General features: G+C 43.6%; 1 long non-coding RNA gene across 1 annotated transcript in view; it reads left to right on the plus strand.

Annotated features, from left to right (window-relative positions):
* LOC125175991 (uncharacterized) overlaps positions 1-18,468 on the plus strand; it is a 96,947-nt gene extending 78,479 nt beyond the window's left edge. The window contains exons 3-5 of the long non-coding RNA XR_007156090.1: positions 5,904-5,972; positions 9,880-10,032; positions 17,617-18,468. This is a non-coding gene — a long non-coding RNA (uncharacterized LOC125175991). The remainder of the gene's footprint in view (positions 1-5,903; positions 5,973-9,879; positions 10,033-17,616) is intronic.
* Positions 18,469-18,705: the final 237 nt, after the last annotated feature.

The raw sequence follows: 18,705 nt of genomic DNA on the forward strand, positions 1-18,705 counted from the left end.
AAGGATCCTTAGAAACTTGTAAAAAGGGTACTATACCATACTATACTCTTACAAAACTCATGGGATGTTGTCAAAGCTATCCTCCTAGGAAAATTCATAGCATAAAGTGATCTCCTTATTTAACAACAAAATAAAACAAGTAAACTTCCTTCTTGGAATAACTTAGAAAATAAACAGCAAGTTACCTTGAGGTAACTTAAACATGAGGCAGAACAAACATCACTGTGCAATGGATAGATGTTGTGGAGACTGTGGAATGGTTTCCTTAGGGTTCCAGTCCTAACCTCATTTTGTCTCATTGTCTCATATAAAAGCTGGAAAGTGAAATAACTAACTTCCTGGGGTCCCTTGTGGTTAGTAGTGGCCATGTGAGAAAAGTGTTCCTGCTGAGAGCTCAGTGGAGGATGATCGATGGGGCTTCTTGGAACCACTCTTGCCTTTTTTTTTTTTAATGTTTATTTATTTATGTGGAGAGAGAGAAAGCACAAGTGGGGGAAAGGCAGAGAGAGAGAGGGACAGAGAGATTCCTAAGCAGGCTCCATGCTATCAGTACAGAGTCTGATGTGGGGTTCGAACCCACAAACCATGAGATCATGACCTGAGCCAAAATCAAGAGTCAGACACTTCAGCGACTAAGCCATCCAGGTGCCCCAGACCTCCTCTTGCTTTAATGGTCAAAAGTGGTACAGACAGAGATGATTTAGTGCTTTCCCCCTTCCCAAATCACATTTTCTGTCTTGGGCATACCTCTGATATCTGAGGTCATAATAACCAACTTGTGACCAGGAAGCCGCCAACATGAGGGGAAAAGCCAAAGGGCTGGGTATAGTGAATCCGAAGAGTAGGACAAGGTTGAATCTCTGATGGCACTGGTGAGTAGCTGAGCAATGCCAGCCACTACCCCCTCCGAACTTATTATTATGTTGGAAAAATAAATGCTTATTTGCTAAAGCCACAATTAGTTTCATTTTGTGATGCAAGCAGCTGAATACACTTCTAGCTTACATGGTATACAAATCAAAGAAATGATTCTGAAAATAAAAACAAAACTTCTGGCAAATCTAATTTTTTAAAAAGAGTGAAGGGCACCTGCATGGCTCAGTAGGTTGAGCATCGACTCTTGATTTCGGCTCTGGTCATATCTCTTGGTTCGTGGAATCAATCCCGGCAATGAGCTCTGTGCTGTGTGGAGTGTGCTTGGTATTCTCTCTCTGTTCTTCTCTCTCTGTTCCTGTCCCACTTGTGCTCTCTCTCTCTCTCTCTCAAAATAAATAAATAAACCTAAAAAAAAAAGAGTGAAAAGAAAGTAAATAAAATTAAGATTTATACCTAGTGTATCATAATTAGAAGATTTTAAGAGAGCATCAGGCTTATAAAACTGGCATTCTCCAAGTGGATTTTTTTTTGCTGTAGAAAAAAATAAATGACAAATAATCACTGTATATTCAGATTTTTTTATTCCCTTCTAATTATTGTATTAGTCAGGAGCTGGTCAGGAAAATGAAACACTCTGGATATTTCGAGGAGAACGTGATTTAGGAGAGGAAACCATATGCTTAAAAAACTATTGGAAAAACAAACGCACACACAAAACCACTGGAAGAGGCAGAGGAAAAAAGGCTAGGGAAGATGGTTGATGGTGCTCAGGTTTTTGCTAGCTTTCAGAGGATCAGGAAGTTGCTGCTATCTCCTCCGTCTGCAACCTCAAGAACCCAACACCAACCAGTGGTCACAGTTGCCTTTCCCACCAAGTGGGTGTTTCTGACAGGAAAGGCCCTGAGGCCACTGCACAGCAGGAGGAAGAATAACATAGTTTCCTTCTGCCTTCTAAATCTCCCAGTGAGTGCCTTTCATCAACAGACTGTGAGTCAGAACCCTGCCTGCACAGGATTTGGGGAAATGTAGTTCTCAGGTTTCTATCCCCTGAAATGCAGAGAGAGCATAGAAAGAGAAGGAGAATGGTATAAATACCAGCAGCCATCCTGGCACATTTATTTATTTTATTATTATTAAACATTTTATTTAGGAAAACATGAAAAACGCATATTCATTCTCTCTGTGTGTATAGTAATGATATATTTTAAATACTTATATATGTACATGTATATTAATTATGTTTCATATAATTCTATAATAATTACATACTATATAGAATAATTATATATATATAATATATAAATATATATGCCCATGAGATTCCCATGCTATGTGCTCACCATCCCCCCAAATATATTGTATTAAAATTCTAGAAGCAGAGTTCTGTTCAAACAGTTTTATCTACAGATAATTTAATGAAGAGGCTGTTTACAGAAGTGTGATCAAGCATTTAGGAAGTGCTTGTATATCGAGGTATTCCAGACCTGCAATGATGGGAAGCCATTGCCATCCCAATCCTGCAAAGGGACCAAGGGAGTGTGGAGGTTTTTAAGTACATCCACAAATGTTTTGCTGCTTCTCCCTTAAAGCAATAGCACTTAATTCTCCTCCACTTGAGTGTGGGCTGGACTTAGTGACTGCCTTCAAATGAATACAATGTGGCAGAAGAGAGGGTGTATGACTTCTGAGACTAAAAGGCACTGTGGCTTCCTGCTTGTTCCCTCTCTGGCTCGCTTGTTCTAGGGGGTGCCAGCTGCCATTTTGTAAGACATTCAAGCAACCCTTTGGAGAAGGCCACAGGGTAGGGACCTGAGCCCTCCTGCCAGCAACCACGCGTGGGAACTTGGGATCAGATCCTCCAGCTCAGTTAAGCCTTCAGATGAGTGTAGCCCACAGCATCTTGGCTGCAAACTCATGTGAGACCCTGAGCCAGAACCACCTGGCTGAGGGCTACTCCTAGACCCACCCATCAGACGCTTCGGGAGATCATAGGGTTTGTTGTTAAATTTGGGGGTGATTTGTTATACGGCAGGAGAGAACTGTACGTGGAGAAAAATAATGTCCCAAGAGAATATTTGAATTGTGGAGGAGGGACTCAATGTTCAGTGGGGGCAGCAAGACAGGGATCTGCATCTCTTACTGCCCCTGAGTCTCCAATTTTTTTTTTCAACGTTTATTTATTTTGGGGACAGAGAGAGACAGAGCATGAATGGGGGAGGGGCAGAGAGAGAGGGAGACACAGAATTGGAAACAGGCTCTAGGCTCTGAGCCATCAGCCCAGAGCCCGACGCAGGGCTCGAACTCACGGACCGTGAGATCGTGACCTGGCTGAAGTCGGACGCTTAACCGACTGCGCCACCCAGGCGCCCCCTGAGTCTCCAATTTTAATGATGAGGAGATCTGTAGGGGAAATTGGTCCTTTTCCCATGGAGCCAAAATGCATCCAGTCCAGGGGTCAGCGAAACTGTAGAAGCTGGCCCGCACAGGTGGAGACAGGCTGTTGTCCCAGCAGAGAAGTGACAGCACTGAGGGGCATCAGCGCCTCGTGCCCTGTACTGACCTGTGAGGGCGATGAGAACATGACTCCGGTTTCATTTCTGCATTCCCACTCTCACACGGTGGTCTCTTGTGGCCAAGCTGGCCCAGAACGATGCGGGGGCGGGGGGGGGGGGGGTGTGGGGGGGTGCTGGGGTGGTAATTCTGGAAACAGTAGCAGCTACACTAAGTTGATACAATACAAATCCACCACAGAGTTGCAAAAGGGAAAAAAATAGAAGAACAGCAAAATGAAGTACTAAATCTATCTACCTCAGCTAATGCAGGTGGGGTGCAGGGAAGCAAAGGTAGTTTCACATTAGAAAAATCTATTAATATATTAACAGCAGTTCAACAATCTCATTGAGAAAAACCGTATAATAATCTCAATAGGTGACAAAAAAGATGTTCAGATAAGATTCAACACTCCTGCCCAATTTTTAAAAATACCCTTAGAAATCTAGGGGAAAAAAGAACCCCCCCTTTCATATACAACATTGTATATTAACAGCCTGTTCCATTCCTAACGTTGACCAGAAATGTTCCCGCTAGCCAGGAAGAGATACTGCACGTCTGTATTATTATATAGCACGGTTCTAGAAATTCCATCTGATGCAGTAAGACATCAGGCAGAAATAAAAGGTGAAATTACTGTTATTTGCAGACAATGTGATGATATATCTTTTAAAAAGTGCGAGAGATCAGCTGGGAGCTCTTAACCTTCATTCATAATAAGTCAAATGGTGGCATGCAAGAAAAATGAACAAAATCCAGTAGCTTTCTTCTGCGCCAGCAAAACCACTCGGATAATATAATGAGGAACAGAACTCAATCCTAGTAGAAGCTAGAAAACATTAAATGCCCCACGACATTGGCATTTTTGAAAAATCCAAATCATTGATTTTGTTGAATGTCTCTTAATTTGGGCTTGTCTGATGCCTCCCCATAATTAGATTCAGGTTATGCACTTTTGGCCGGAATATCTCAGAAGTGGTGTTGCGTCCTTCTCTGTGCCTCCCGTTATGAGGACCACGTCGGTTTGTCCCATTACCGATGATACTAACTTTGATCTCTGTTAATGCGGTGTCTGCAAGGTTTCTCTCCCGCGAAGTTATTACTTTTCCCTTTGTAGTTATTAAGCACCTTGTGGGAATTTGTTTTGAGACCACATAAATATCCTGTTTCTCATTACATTTTCCCTCATTGTCAACTATTTTCCATAGTAATGCTGCCAAGGAGGTGGTGAGATGTACATTTATATGTAGCACTAGAGTGAGTATAAATAGGTCACGTTCTCTGAAAAGCACTTGAAGATCTGTAGGGGGAAGATTAAAAATCGCCAGAGTCTTTGAGGTGATAATCCAACTTCTAGGAATCTATTCTAAGAAATAGCCGAAACGTGGCCCAAGTATTGTTTTAACTTCAGAAATATTTATAATAGTGAAAATTGGGTAACATGATAAATGGCCAAATAAATAAATTATGATAGTTCTAGATAAAGAATAACATATAATCAATTATGGTATTCTTAAAGGTTAATGAAAAAACACTATTATTTGAAGATAGGGGTTTTGATCCACATACACAGGATGTGCCTATAGGGTAGTAGTCTTTCATAAATCCCTTTTTATATTATTTTTATCTATTTATTTTTTAAATTTTTTTAATGTTTATTTATTTTTGAGACGGAGAGAGACAGAGCACGAACAGGGGAGGGTCAGAGAGAGAAGGAGACACAGAATCGGAAACAGGCTCCAGGCTCTGAGCTGTCAGCACAGAACCTGATGCGGGGCTCGAACTCACAGGGCGTGAGATCATGATCTGAGCCGAAGTTGGATGCTCAACCGACTGAGCCACCCAGGTGCCCCTAATGTTTATTTATTTTTGACAGAGAGAGAGAGAGATAGAGCACGAGAGGGGGAGGGGCAGAGAGAGAGGGAGATACAGAATCTGAAACAGGCTCCAGGCTCTGAGCTGTCAGCACAGAGCCCGACACGGGGCTCAAACTCACAGACCGCTAGATCATGACCTGAGCCGAAGTCAGACGCTCAACCGACTGAGTCAACCAGCCACCCCTATTTTTATTTTTTTTAATGTTTATTTATTTTTGAGACAGAGAGAGAGAGTACGAGCGAGGGAGGACAGAGAGAGAGGGAGACATGGAATCTGAAGTAGGTTCCAGGCTCCGAGCTGTCAGCACAGAGCCCAACCCCGGGCTTGAACTCATGAGCGGTGAGATCATGACCTGAGCCAAAGTCCGATGTTTAACCGACTGAGCCACCCAGGCGCCCTTCGTAAATACCTTTTTAAAACACCAAAACTTTATAAGAGTATTTGTTTTCAAATACAAGTAATTTTCAGTTCGTTTATATTTTGTTGTATTTCCCCAGTGTACTCAATACATTTAAGCATTCTCTTCACAATTGAAAAAAAAATCTTAAATGAGAAACACCACATACAAATTAATTTTCTTGCACATTTTCCTTGTGCAGATTTGTGATCGGTATGTTGTCTCCTCTGGAGTCGGCAACAGAGAGTCAATGGAACAGCTGACGAAGCAGGTAAAATCACTTTGCTGTGTTTGGTTGCCATTGAACTAAGACATGTAATACTGTATGAGTATATCCACCCGGTCAGACCGTTTTATTTATTAACCTCACAGATTTGATCGGCAATTCACCCAATAGTTAGGCAATATTTTATAATTTGCAATGTACTTTTATATACATTATCTCATTTACTAAATTCTGAACTTATTTAGGTCATCGTAATCCAACTGTGAAGAGAGTCTTGAACGTTTCATTGAAGACTCAAGTCACTTAGCCTCTTTAGACCTCTCTTTCCTTGCTATGAGCACAATGTGGTAGGAAGGGCATGGGCCTGGGCCGCCACAGAGCAGAGTTGTCTTTCTGCTCCTTATCAGTAGTGTGACCTTTGTCCAGTCACTTCGTCTCTCTGTGCTTCATTTTTCTCGTCCTCAAAACAAAGGACTCCTAAGGTTTCATTGAGCTATGTTGGTCTCTGATTCTTATACGATGTGTCAGTTCCTTCCGTGTCCAATTTGCTTGGTTCCTGTGGGTCACTGCAATGTCAACAAACATCAGCATGTCTGCAAACATCATCCTGCAAATGTACCTTCACAAGTTCGCACCAGAAGAGGACTGTGTTTTGTTTTGCCCTGGTAGTCTTAAGCACCAGGTAAAAATGGCATTTTTACTTCATTTCCCCAGAAACTTTGGACCTCTCCCTAGCGTGGCCCAGTTCTTCAGTGTCAACTCCCTTCCCATCTAACCCCCCGCTCCCTCCGCCCCGGAAGACTGTTGGCCACGCTGCGGCAAAAGAAACTTTATAAATAATTGCACAGCTATTAGACATTAAGCAGGAGGGCAAAGCACAGTCCTCTGAGCTCAATAAACAATGTCCCAAATAAACACTTCCCAGTGAGTTGGGAGAAATAGTTGGCAAGGGGAGTTCATGCCCCCAATTCCTCTCAAGGAGACGATGCCTTGAGCAACTGTTTACAAGGATATGCTTTTCAATTGACCCTCACACTAAACCCTGTTCCACCTGATAAGACCTACAGCACTTTTAATAAAATGAGCTCCTTATAGAACACAGTTTGATTAATTCCTGAGTCGCTTCCTCCGAGGTCTGCTTAGGATAAAGCTTGCCAACCTTGCCAAGTTTTTAAGGCTTCCAGTAGTCTTCATCAAACCAAGATTTGGGAATAGAGCATATTTATTTAGGACCAATCACAGTATGGTTAAAGCCAATTATATCAATTAGCCCACAACAGTCTTGTGAGCTATCTTACCTTCATTTTACCAAATGAGAAACTGTCTCAGATGAAACGAGTTGCCCTGGGTCACACAACTAGACATCTCTGCCTGGCACAATCTATGATCTCTTTACGGTACTGTGGCCATCTAGATCTGAGGAATTCTGGGTAAATCCCAATCCACCTTCATGCTGTTGCTGTACAGCCATTTATTCACTCGACAAACATTTATCAGGTGTTCCCTACGTGTCACCGTCTTAGTCTGTTCTGGCTGCTGTAACAAAAGACTACACGCTTAATGGTTTATGTACCACAGCAATTTATGTCTCACAGTTCTGGAGGCCAGAAGTTCAAGATCAGGGTGTGGGCACAGTCAGGTTCTGGTGAGATGGCTCTTCCAGGCCGCGGACTGCCTCCTTCTCAAAGTGTCCTCACATGGCAAAGAGCAGAGCAGAGAGCTCCCTCATGACTCTTACAAGGTCACTGATCCCATTGTGGGGCTCCATCCACACAACCTCATCTGATTCTCATTACCTCCCAAAGACCCCACTTCCTAATAATATCACAGTGGTGGGGAGTGGGGGAGGGAGAGCTTCAACATATAAATTTGGCGGTGGGGAGGGGCGGGGGACACAGACATGGAGTTCATAACAGTCAGGAACTGCACTAGGCTCTGGGAATTCGTTATTGAACAGGAAGGAAAAAGTACCTCCATCTGTTGGAGCTTACCTTCGAGGGAGACGTATGGGGAACAGAATGAGCAAGTGAAATACCTAGTGCACGAGGGGTGTCACGTGGTAAGGAGAATGGTGGCCTACATGGACGGGGATCGGTCTGGGACATGGTTCCTGTCCGGGATGTCTGTTAAACATCCATGCAGAGGGTGAACTGCAGGACACTTGGAAATACGGTCCGGAGTCCAGGGAGAGGTGAAAGAAAACACATTACTCTGAAAAAGAGTCACAGGAGAAATCCTAGAATATTTATCTATCTGTCTATCAATCTATCTATCTATCTATATTAGAGATAAGAGAGAGAGAGAGTGAACTGGGGAGAGGGGCAGAGGGAGAGAGAGAGAATCCCAAGCGGAGTCCGAGGGAGGACTTAATCCCACAACCCTAGGCTCACAACCTGAGCCAAAACCAAGAGTCGGAGGCTCAACTGACAGAGCCACCCAGGTGCCCCTGGGGTTTTTGTCTATTTGTAGTTTGATAGCTCCCAGTCAGCAAAGTCTGAGCCAGTTGGAAACCCTGGAGGTAAGAGAAACAGCAAGTGTTGGGAGACATAAAAGACACTCGGTCCGGCTGGACAGTGGGATGTTAGGAAAATGGGAAAGGAAGTTGGAGAGCAGTAACCAGAGAAAGGATCCAAAGGGTCACACGGAGCTTGGTTTTGCTCCAGGGAGAAGAGGAAGGCCTTGAATGGAAGAGAGGCAGGAAGGTGAAGACTGGCAGCAGTGAAGTCTGAGCGAGGTGGCCCCTGCAGGGTCCCCGGTGAGCGAGGTCGGCAGCCTTGGCCAAGGCAGAGGCACAAGATGGAGACAATGAGTTGTCTGCTTAGACTTGGTCACTGAATAACAGGGCTCGGAGATTGATCGGACGGAAATGAAGGCTGAGCAAGGGTGAGGAGGGAGTCGGGCTGCCCAGGTTTCTGGCGCAGGCACCCAGGTGGGTGACAGCACGCTCTCCAGTATTGGGGGGATTCAGGAAGGGAAGCCAGTGTGGGAAGATGAAAGGTGAGGTTAGTTAGTGTCACATATATTGTGTTAGAGGTGACTGGAAAGTCCAGGTAAACAATCGCGTGTGTAGATTGAAAACTCATGGGCAAAATTTGAAGTACAGGTATTCGGGACACATGCACACACACACTCCAGAGTGGATAGGGGTCACCCTGGGGTAGTACAGAGCATGCAGAGTGGAGAGGACAAAACTTCCAAGGAACCCTGCATTATGCACATGCGCTCTCTTAATTTATTGTCTTAACAACCCAAAGAGCTCAGTGTTATCTTTTCTTTGTCAAATCCACTTACATGTGGCTTCTCCATCTATTCCATGGGAACATCTACTGAGTGAAAGCATGTAGACAAAGTTTGTGTACTGTCGTAAAGTCTCTCTTTAATGTTAGAATTATGTAATATCCTGTACAGGTTAAAATGAGAAACTCCCCCATTTTTTACAATTTTTGAAGCAAGGGTATTTGGGCTGATACTATGGTTTAGACTGAGAGCCAGGGAAGTTACCGACATGGTAAACATCAGGTTATAGAACCCTAGAGGAAGTGGAGGTTTTGATACATGAAAATGGTCTTTTGGTCAATTAATATAAAAAAAAATAAGAAAATTTCCTCATGTTCCCTCCAGTAATCAGTCAGGAGACATGGTGGTTCTACAAAGAATCATCACACAAGGAGAAATAGCACAAAATGCAAAGTATTTTGTTATTACTTTTTAGTTCCTTTCTTGTAGGAGTTCATGGCAGGAAAGGGAAAATATTTCTATAGAATCTTAAGAAAGCCTTTCCATGTGGGCTGATCCCAAATACATAAAACAGAATAGAAGCTGTTGAAAGGAACTTTTAAAAATAATGGGTAAGTGTGTCTTTTTTCTCTTGAAAAATTGTTACACTGTGTGATTTAAAAACATCTTAAATCCCCCAACAGAAATCCACTAAAATGCAATAATTTCATTGTAGGATGCGCTGAAAATAAGATTTAACCCCGTGACTGCTCACCAAAGTGAGAAAGATTATATGCTAGAATGGTACATGGAGCGGGTTCCATGGTCCGCATAGCTGACTGCCGCAGAGATGCCTCCAGAGCGAGCTGTGTGCCTTCAATGCCATTGTGTAAGTATTCACATTCAGCTGAGCCACGAGATATGGCTCCTACATTTATATAAAGTAGAAAAGAAAGCCATTTTCCAAGTTTGTTTCCACAGCAACAATACTCCACATTGTCTTCTTTCTGTATCTAAACATGATTAAGCTTCAACTAGAGGGTGTGGACTCAAATCCTTGCAAGATAACCAGTTGAGACCGACTTTGGGTGTGAAGTCTCCAGGGGTCACATTCATTCAGCACGCAGTGATGACAAGCCTACCCTGGGGACCATGCTAGGGCCCTGGAGATGCAGGGATGGAGAAGACCCAAGGCCTGCCCTCTGGATCGTCAGATACTGGTGAGATAGAGAGCCAGGCAAGGGTAGATACAACGCACACATAATATCACAGGTGCTGCAATAGAGGCATATTTGGAGGATTAGGAGGGAACAACTAACAGCCCAAAGAATTCATGGATATTTTACCTGGATCTTGAATAACTGATGAACTTTCGCCAGAAGAGTAAGAGAGAGAGAACAATGAAGGCAAAGGGAGTTGTATGTGCAAACACACACACACACACACACGTATGAGAACAATGTCACTGAGAAAAGCAATTTGGGGTGGTTAGAAGAGAGTCAGAGTGGAGAAGATGGGGAGCATGATATGAGGCTGGCCAAGTGGCTGGGGCGGTCTGGGAAGGACCCTATGTGCCTTACTAAAGTGTGATGTAGACGATGAGGCGTGATCAGATCTTCGTGAGGAGAATAGTCAGATGGGCTGCAGAATAAACAGTGGGAATAATTGGAAGATCTGGGGGAGAGGGACAGAGGTAGAGAGATGCAGCTAAGATCTCCTAGTTTATCTGAAGATTTGGGAATTTGCCGAGACGTCAAAACATACGTGTAGGCTTTGGCTGCTAACAGATCACTCGGCAAAGGTCCATCTTTCTTTCACCTCTTCTCCCTTCCTTCCCAATCTTGTTTAACCCCGGAGTGGGCAGATGAGCTGGAGCTAATCCTTTGTGGGGGTTTTGCAGATGAAGAATTTAGGCCTGAGAAGAAAGATCACCAGCCCAAGATTCTACCACTAGTAAGTGGCAGGACTGGCCCTTGGACTCCAGAGGTTGGGTGTGCAGTTATCACACTATGCCACCTCTAACTGTGTGGTTTGTCGTCAGAATTAAATGAGAGAATTAATTAAATGTCTCTGGCTGAGATGATGATATAGTTAACCCTTTGATTGATTCCTTACTCCTCTCCCAATATTTGTCCTCCAGGTCTGTGACCTCAACCTGGGCACTCCCCAATTTTCAGGGTCTCACAAAGGCCCTTGAGTTCTGTATGTTCTCTCTTTGTTTTCAATGTTTATTTATCTATTTTGAGAAAAAGAAGAAGCATTTGTGGGGTGAGCAGAGAGAGAGGGAGAGAGAATCCCGAGCAGGCTCCACACTGTCGGTGCAGAGCCCGATGCGGGGTTTGATTTCACAAACCATGAGATCATGACCTGAGCCAAAATCGAGAGTCAGATTCTTAATCAACTGAGCCACCCAGGCGCCCCCTCCCCTCTCTCTTGAACTTAAAGGAGGAAACTCAGACTGAGATTTCAAGACATGAAATTCGGGTGAAGCAGAAGCTTGTGCTCTTTTCCCATAGATCCATGAGAGCTGGACCACACAGGGAACAGCTAAGGGACTATGCAGTCCTTAACCTTAGACCCTGCCTTTCATTTATACTCTCCCTCTGGCTATACTTTCTGCTCTTGGGATCTGAGAGATATCCCCCATCTGCTTCCAATAAGCTCTCTTTTTGGGTTTGTGTCCTTCTGAATGGGTTTCTATTTCTTACCATTAAATATTCCCTGACTCTCTACAACCTTGGACAATGTTCTCATGTGTGAATTTTGCATGTGCTCAATTGTAAACCCCATCAGAGCCAGATTTTTAAAAAATGTTAGGGAGAGTGATCAAATTCATACTGAGCTTCAGCCCTGAAAATATATTTCTCTGCTCATAGCTTGTTATGATGTAAAACAGGCTGTTTCTGTTGCCTTTTAGGTGGTTTTTTTTTTTTAAACCTCCAGATAGTTCATACCAAAGATCTCTACAGAACATTTCTCTACTTCTAGTTGGCTTAAAATATTTGACCAGACTTGGTATAACCATATTGCTGAGTATGAGTACTCACTGTAATGACAAATTTTATAAGTGCTGAGAGTAACGGCACTGGAGAACATACATGCAGAGTAGGGGGCACCAATAATTTTAGGATTCAGGTCACATATCTGTTTATAATTGTCATAAGTCTGCACATGCACATGCACCCCCCCCCACACACACACATACACACATAGCAGGATTTTACAGCACAAAAGGCAGTACCTGACTTTTGAAAATATGTCCTTTTTGATTTTGACAGTGAGCTATGCCAGGTGGTCAATTTGAATGACCATTAATCAGTGCAATGGGGTGTCAAAGGAGTCAGGAATCATTAGGAAAGTATTGTCTCTGAAAGGTTTTGCAAGTTTCCAAATTTATTTTTATCTAAAGAGACTCATGAGGTTCCACCGATGGCATATGTGTCCTATTTATTCCATCAGAACCAGGGTGGTCGAGCACAGAGACACCAATGAGGGATGAGCTAAATCGGGCTGGAGGCAGCTGCATTCTCAGGGGTCACGGCTAATCGTGGCAAAGGTTCGGTGCAAAGACATTATCTCATCCAAGGGGTGTGTGCAAGGTAGGGGTACCCGAGCAAGGCGAAGGCCCTGAAATATGCCAGGTCTCCGGAGATTGGCACCACCAGGGGACAATTCTGTCTTGGGCAGGCTGGCCGGGTGCTAAAAATGTGCCAGGCTTACCACTGAGTTAGGCCTGTATCTTCAGCAAGGGTCGGCTTTCTTACCAAGGAAAAATACCCAGTTTTAAAGGGACATAGCTTAGCTAGTCACCCTCGGGTATCTGAACATTGCTATTAAACTGTAAAACTGTCATAAGAGGAAGCATGAAGATTAATAGATAATATTCTTTAGCACTTTAATTTTGTAGAATTCAAAATATAAGAAAATGAATTCCCTGGCCTCTTGCCAAAGCAGATATAAATAAGTAGCTATCGAGGTTCTAATTTCCTGAGAATTTTAATAAAGAGAAATATTTATGGTTTGAAATCACCTCCAAAATTATGCAGCAAAGAATAGATAGTTTATGACTTCGGAGAACAAAAAGAAACTTGCAAATACTTGATGTTGGCAGATCAATTAAGTGGTAATACAAGCTACATTATAATTTTAATCACCATGAAATTAAAATATGGTAATGAGTGTTAACATGACTTTATCCTTTCAAACTATGATTTAATTCATGGAACTTTTCTTGACTACTTCCTTATTTCCATGGCTATTTTTCTTACTCTGTGTGCTACTTTAGATTATACACTTTCCAATGCATATTATTCAGGACAGCCACCAGTTAAATGAGTGCCTCGTCACTTATCAATTAAGGATCTTGTAGGCTATTCTTGCTCATTTTAATCTAGTTCTTTCTGCTTCCCTGCATAAAATATACGGAAAATTAAAGTAACTCTTTTATTTCTTTCTTTTTCATGTTTATTTATTTATTTATTTTTGAGAGAGAGAGAGAGAGCAGGAGATGGGCAGAGAAAGAGGGAGAGAGAGAATCCCAAGGAGATTGCACATGGTCAGCACAGAGCCCCCCATGGGGCTCGATCTCACAAACCATGAGATCATGACCTGAGCTGAAATTAAGAGTCGGGTGCTTAACCAACTGAGCCACCCAGGCACCCTGAGGTAACTCTTTTTTTAAGGTCTCTTTCTGGTTTTCAAATTGTTTATTTTTTCCAGTGATGCAAAGACAACCCAAGTGTCAGCCTATCTTCTTCAAGGACAGCTTTCCTCTAACATAGTTGGGGAAAAGGAAGGAGTTGGTTCTCAGCATCCATGTGGCAGCTATTTGGGTCTGGTGCACACCTCCTGCTTCCCCCGTCCCCGCTGGAGCTCTGGGTGCTCTCCTTCCTCTCATAGGGTGCCACCACCCTCATGGATGGATCATGTTGCAAAGACTCTGTTTCCCTTTACTGCTCAAATCTCTAATTCCCAACGCCTCCCTATTGACGCTCCACGCTGGGATGTCCAAAAGTTATCTCAATAAAGGAGAGGAAAATGTTTAATAGCACACCAAATGTGACTCAATGGTCAATGGAAAAGAACAAGAGAGAAAGGTAAACTCTTCCCAGAGGATCCCACTCTGTCTCCCCAAGGGACCAGTTTACTCCCTTTGTCTTGAGGCCAGCACTCCTCTGTGTCCCCCCAGATGACCCTTCTTCTGCAACGCCCTACATGTAAATGCGCACCTGTCCCTGCACTGTGGGAAACCCCACCCCCCAACTGTCGCTGTCGGTCTAACTCTAGAATCCATTTGTTCTTCCCCATCAGGCAATCCCAGGGCACTGTAATCCCATTTTCCAAACGCATTTAAAAAAATATGATTTGTTCATCCAAAGCATCATGAAGGAGTGGGGTTGGCTTGGAGGGGGGTGCTGAAGCAAGGCAGTCTTAGGTAGGTGCCTGAGCTGGGACAGCTTTCCTCTAACATATTTGGGGAAAAGGAACAAGTATGTTCTTGGCATCCACGTCCCAACACTTCTGGGACCAGGTATACCTCCCTGTGCCTGTGATAAACCATGCTCAGACCAAGCAAACATGACTTAGTCGCTGACTCGAGGAAACACCAACTCTTGCAAGGTGAGGCTGTGAACCAGCTAAACAGTTATCAGAACGAAGGACGTGCTCATCAGAACTCAACTCAAAATCCTAAACTCCCTTTACTCACCAATCTAAAGCTATTATGCCGTCAACTCTACTGAATCCTAACTCCTTCCTTGTCTTGCAAGATTTGCTTTCAATCACTGCCTGGGCCCTTGTTCCGGGCTTTGGTGGCTCCCTGTCAGCATCCTGGCTTACCTGTCCAGCCTGGTCTCCGTCACCCCCAACACTGTGCTTTCTTCCAGAATCCTGAAGAAGTCGTCACCACCCCCCAGTATATGCATACACACCAGGATGTTTCACACCTCCACAGCTTTGTCCACTGTTTTTAAGTCCCCTCCCCCTTGCCTTCTTGTTGCTTTGAATAGATTCTCCTCCACTTTTACTGGTCTGAGGGCCCCTTTTCGGGAAGCCTGCCCTGAACCTCATGCCACACAAAGTGGCCATCCTTGTCTTTGGTCAGAGCCCTTCGTGCCCTTATAACATCACCCGGAATGGTCATCTATATGTCCTGCCCTCTCAGCAGAACTCCGTGAGAACAGAAACTGTCTCACTGAGCTCTGGGTGCCCTGTATCCGCACCCCCCTCGCCCCGCCCCCCCACTCCTTGTTGTAGTTCCTCAGGAATGCACGGCTGGGGGCTGTTGAACTGAACTGGACTGAGCTGGACTTTGCCATCATAACAATGGTTGAATATATTTCTCGGTTTATTGTTTGTCTTTCATCTAGGTTGTGTGAGTTTTTGATACAGCGCAGGTTTTAATTTTTATGGAGTTAAATCTGTTGATCTCTGTGTGATTCCTTCTATTGATTTTGAGCTTAAAAAGTGACAAACTGATTTTTATTTTTTAGAAAAAAAAATTTTTTTAACGTTTATTTATTTTTGAGGCAGAGAGAGACAGAGCATGAACAGGGGAGGGCAGAGAGAGAGAGAGGGAGACACAGAATCGGAAACAGGCTCCAGGCTCTGAGCTGTCAGCACAGAGCCCGACGCGGGGCTCGAACTCATGGACCGTGAGATCGTGACCTGAGCCGAAGTCGGACGCTTAACCGATCAAGCCACCCAGGCGCCCCAGCGAACTGATTTTTAAGAGACTCTTCCTGACTTGGCTGAGGAATTCTGCAGCATCCTCCTCCTCACGGGAAATAGGAAAAGAGTATAAGGCAGAGGAGAAAAGGAGACATCTTCTCCATCTCTTCTCAGAAATTCAGGGCTCTTTTCTTTTGCTTCTCTGTGAGGGACGGTACATGGGTTAAAAGGCACAGTTATATTTTGTACCTCGGCTTTTCTAATTTTCATCAGTACATGAAGACAGCTGTCTTCAAGCTAAGCAATTCCATTCGTCTTTAGGCCCCCAAAGACAGCCTATTCCTAAATGCTTTCAAGTGACAGAAAAACAACATTTGCCGTTTTACTCTTTTCTCACCTTATTTTCTAACTAAGTATTAATACACCACAGCAATTTACTCAGCAGGCTGTGCTCGCCCGGCTTCATGCTTTGCTGTTGGCTTTTCTCCATCTGAAATGTTGGCTCATCCTCCCAGGACTAGCTGAAATGTTACAGCCTTGATAAGCCCTTTCTCTGATGAGCTCCTTCTCCTAAACCCGTCCCCCCCTTGCAGATACGCGCTTGTATATAACACTACCAACATGTAAGCAACACAAGGCCACAACCGAAGTCCCATGCGTTCCTTTACGCATTTCCTGTTTAAATATTGGCAAAATGTAGCAGGTTCTCTGCCAGGCACAGGAGAGAGTAGTGGACCAGACAGGCCCTGGCTCTGTTCTCATGGAACTTGTATTCTAGCAGGGGAGACAGCCAGCCATTTAACAGCTCGTCCCACATTTGCGAGCTTAGAAAGTGCTACAGAGGAAAAGTGTAGGAAGGTAAGTGAACAGAGGAATGAGTGAAGGGGAGGTCAAGGAAAGCTCATCTGGGAAGCGATACCTTAAGTTGACATCTGAAGATTGCTGCCGTTAGCTAGGGAGCGTGGGGAGTGGGGGAGGGCACAGCACGTAGGGAGGGGAATAGCATCTGCAAAGTTTCTGAACCATGTATTTCCGCAGGGAGGGCTAAGGTGACCACTTGCATACAGAAGGTACTCAACACACACGTATTCTGTAAAGAAAATGGCAACGTACATTAAATGAGATTATTGTGTACAATTCTTTCCAATGTTCTACCATGTTCAACTCCTCCACGTGGAAGCACCAAGAGTAAAATTAAGAGCTGGAAATTTAGTGAGAGAGAGAATATGATAGTGATTAAGAACAGGGCTCTGTTGTCAGACAGGGCCAGGTCTCAGTTCTATTATTTATGCTAGCTGTGCAACCTGGGGCAAGCTGCTTAACTTCTCTGTGCCTTACTTTCTTCATCTGCAAAACAGGATGATGATGATGATGATGATGATGACAATGACGATAAACGATGCCTACCTCATGGGGTAGCTATGGGGATTAAATGATATAAGACATGTGAGGATCTGAGAACACGCAACAAAGATCAGCGCTCATCATTTAGTGAAACCAGCACACAGTTTGCAGGTCTTCGCAGTATCACCACCTAAATAAATAGTTATTTGAGTTTGAATTAATAGTACTAACAGTTGTCAAGAAAAGGCAAAGTGTTATTTTTCTTTTTTGCCTCTGCCTAAGGAATTTCCCTGGTGAGTATGTGTATATATAGCATCATTGGTGAAAAGTAGAGCAAAGAACAAGATTTCCAAGTGATCAGATTATATTTCAGTCTCAGTCATAATTACACACCTTCACAGCTACTCTCATGAATTGCAAGCCTCATTTCTCCTCTGTTTTTACTTTTAAATACCTGCAGGTCTTGGAATCCTGTTGGCAATCTTCTACAACTTTTCAAACTGGGGCAGCTTAATTAGAATCCTGACTTCACTCCTTTCCATCAGCAATTTGCTTAAGTTTTGAAAAACATCATTAAAACAAAGGATGCAGTGAGTATGCCAGAACATCGAGCTTATTTGTTTCTGAGACAAGATCGTGAGGAGGGAAGTGACTTGCAAATGATTAATAGACTTGGTATTTGGGCTTTGCAGCCTTGATTTCCAGCCTTGGAGCTTGCACTTAATTTTGAGAAAGACCAGCCTGTTGCTGCAGCTGCATTTCTGTATTGGATCGACCAGCCCACTAGCATTTCGTCCTGCCCAGCAGAGCTAGACAGGAGGCAAAATTAAAAGGAAACATTTGAAGGGCAACCGGACTAGAACAGAAGACTAACCATGAATTAATTTTTTCCCACTTCGTCTTGAACAATGACAGGCAGTTGGTCTTTTCATCCCCCCGTGTTCAGCCTTGGCAAGGATGTGTGTTGTGCAGGTGGCCGAGGCTCCCCGAGTCAGTGTGAGGGCAGAGCGAGAAATCTGGGAAGATCGTGAACTCACTGGTGTTGAGCTTCTGATTTGGAAACACATCACTTTCTTTTTCTTTTCTTTTCTTTCTTTTTTTTTTTTTTGGTGATAGCTTTATTTATTAAGGTAGAATTCACACACTCTATATTTCACCCATTTGAAATGTATAGCTCAATAGTTCTGTCTTTGCATACAGTTGTGCAACTATCACCACAATGAATTTTAGAACGTTTTTATTACCCCCCAAAGAAACCCCATACCCTTTAGTTACCTCTGTCCCCGATATACCCTCTTCTACCTATTTACTTTCTGTCTCTATTGGTTTGCCTTTTCTGGACACTTCATATAAATGGAATTTTGTAGTATGTGGTCTTTTATGACTGGTTCTTTCACCTAGCATGATGTTTTCAAGGTTCGTTCCTTCATACAGTAGCCTTTATTAGCACTTCGTTCCTTTTTACGGCTGAGTAATATTCCATTTTGTGGCTATACCACCTTTTGTTTACTCATCCATCCATTGATAGGGACGGCTGGGTTGTTTCCAC

This window comes from Prionailurus viverrinus, chromosome D1 (genome assembly GCF_022837055.1).
Source record: "Prionailurus viverrinus isolate Anna chromosome D1, UM_Priviv_1.0, whole genome shotgun sequence".
In the NCBI taxonomy this organism is placed as follows: Eukaryota; Metazoa; Chordata; class Mammalia; order Carnivora; family Felidae; genus Prionailurus; species Prionailurus viverrinus.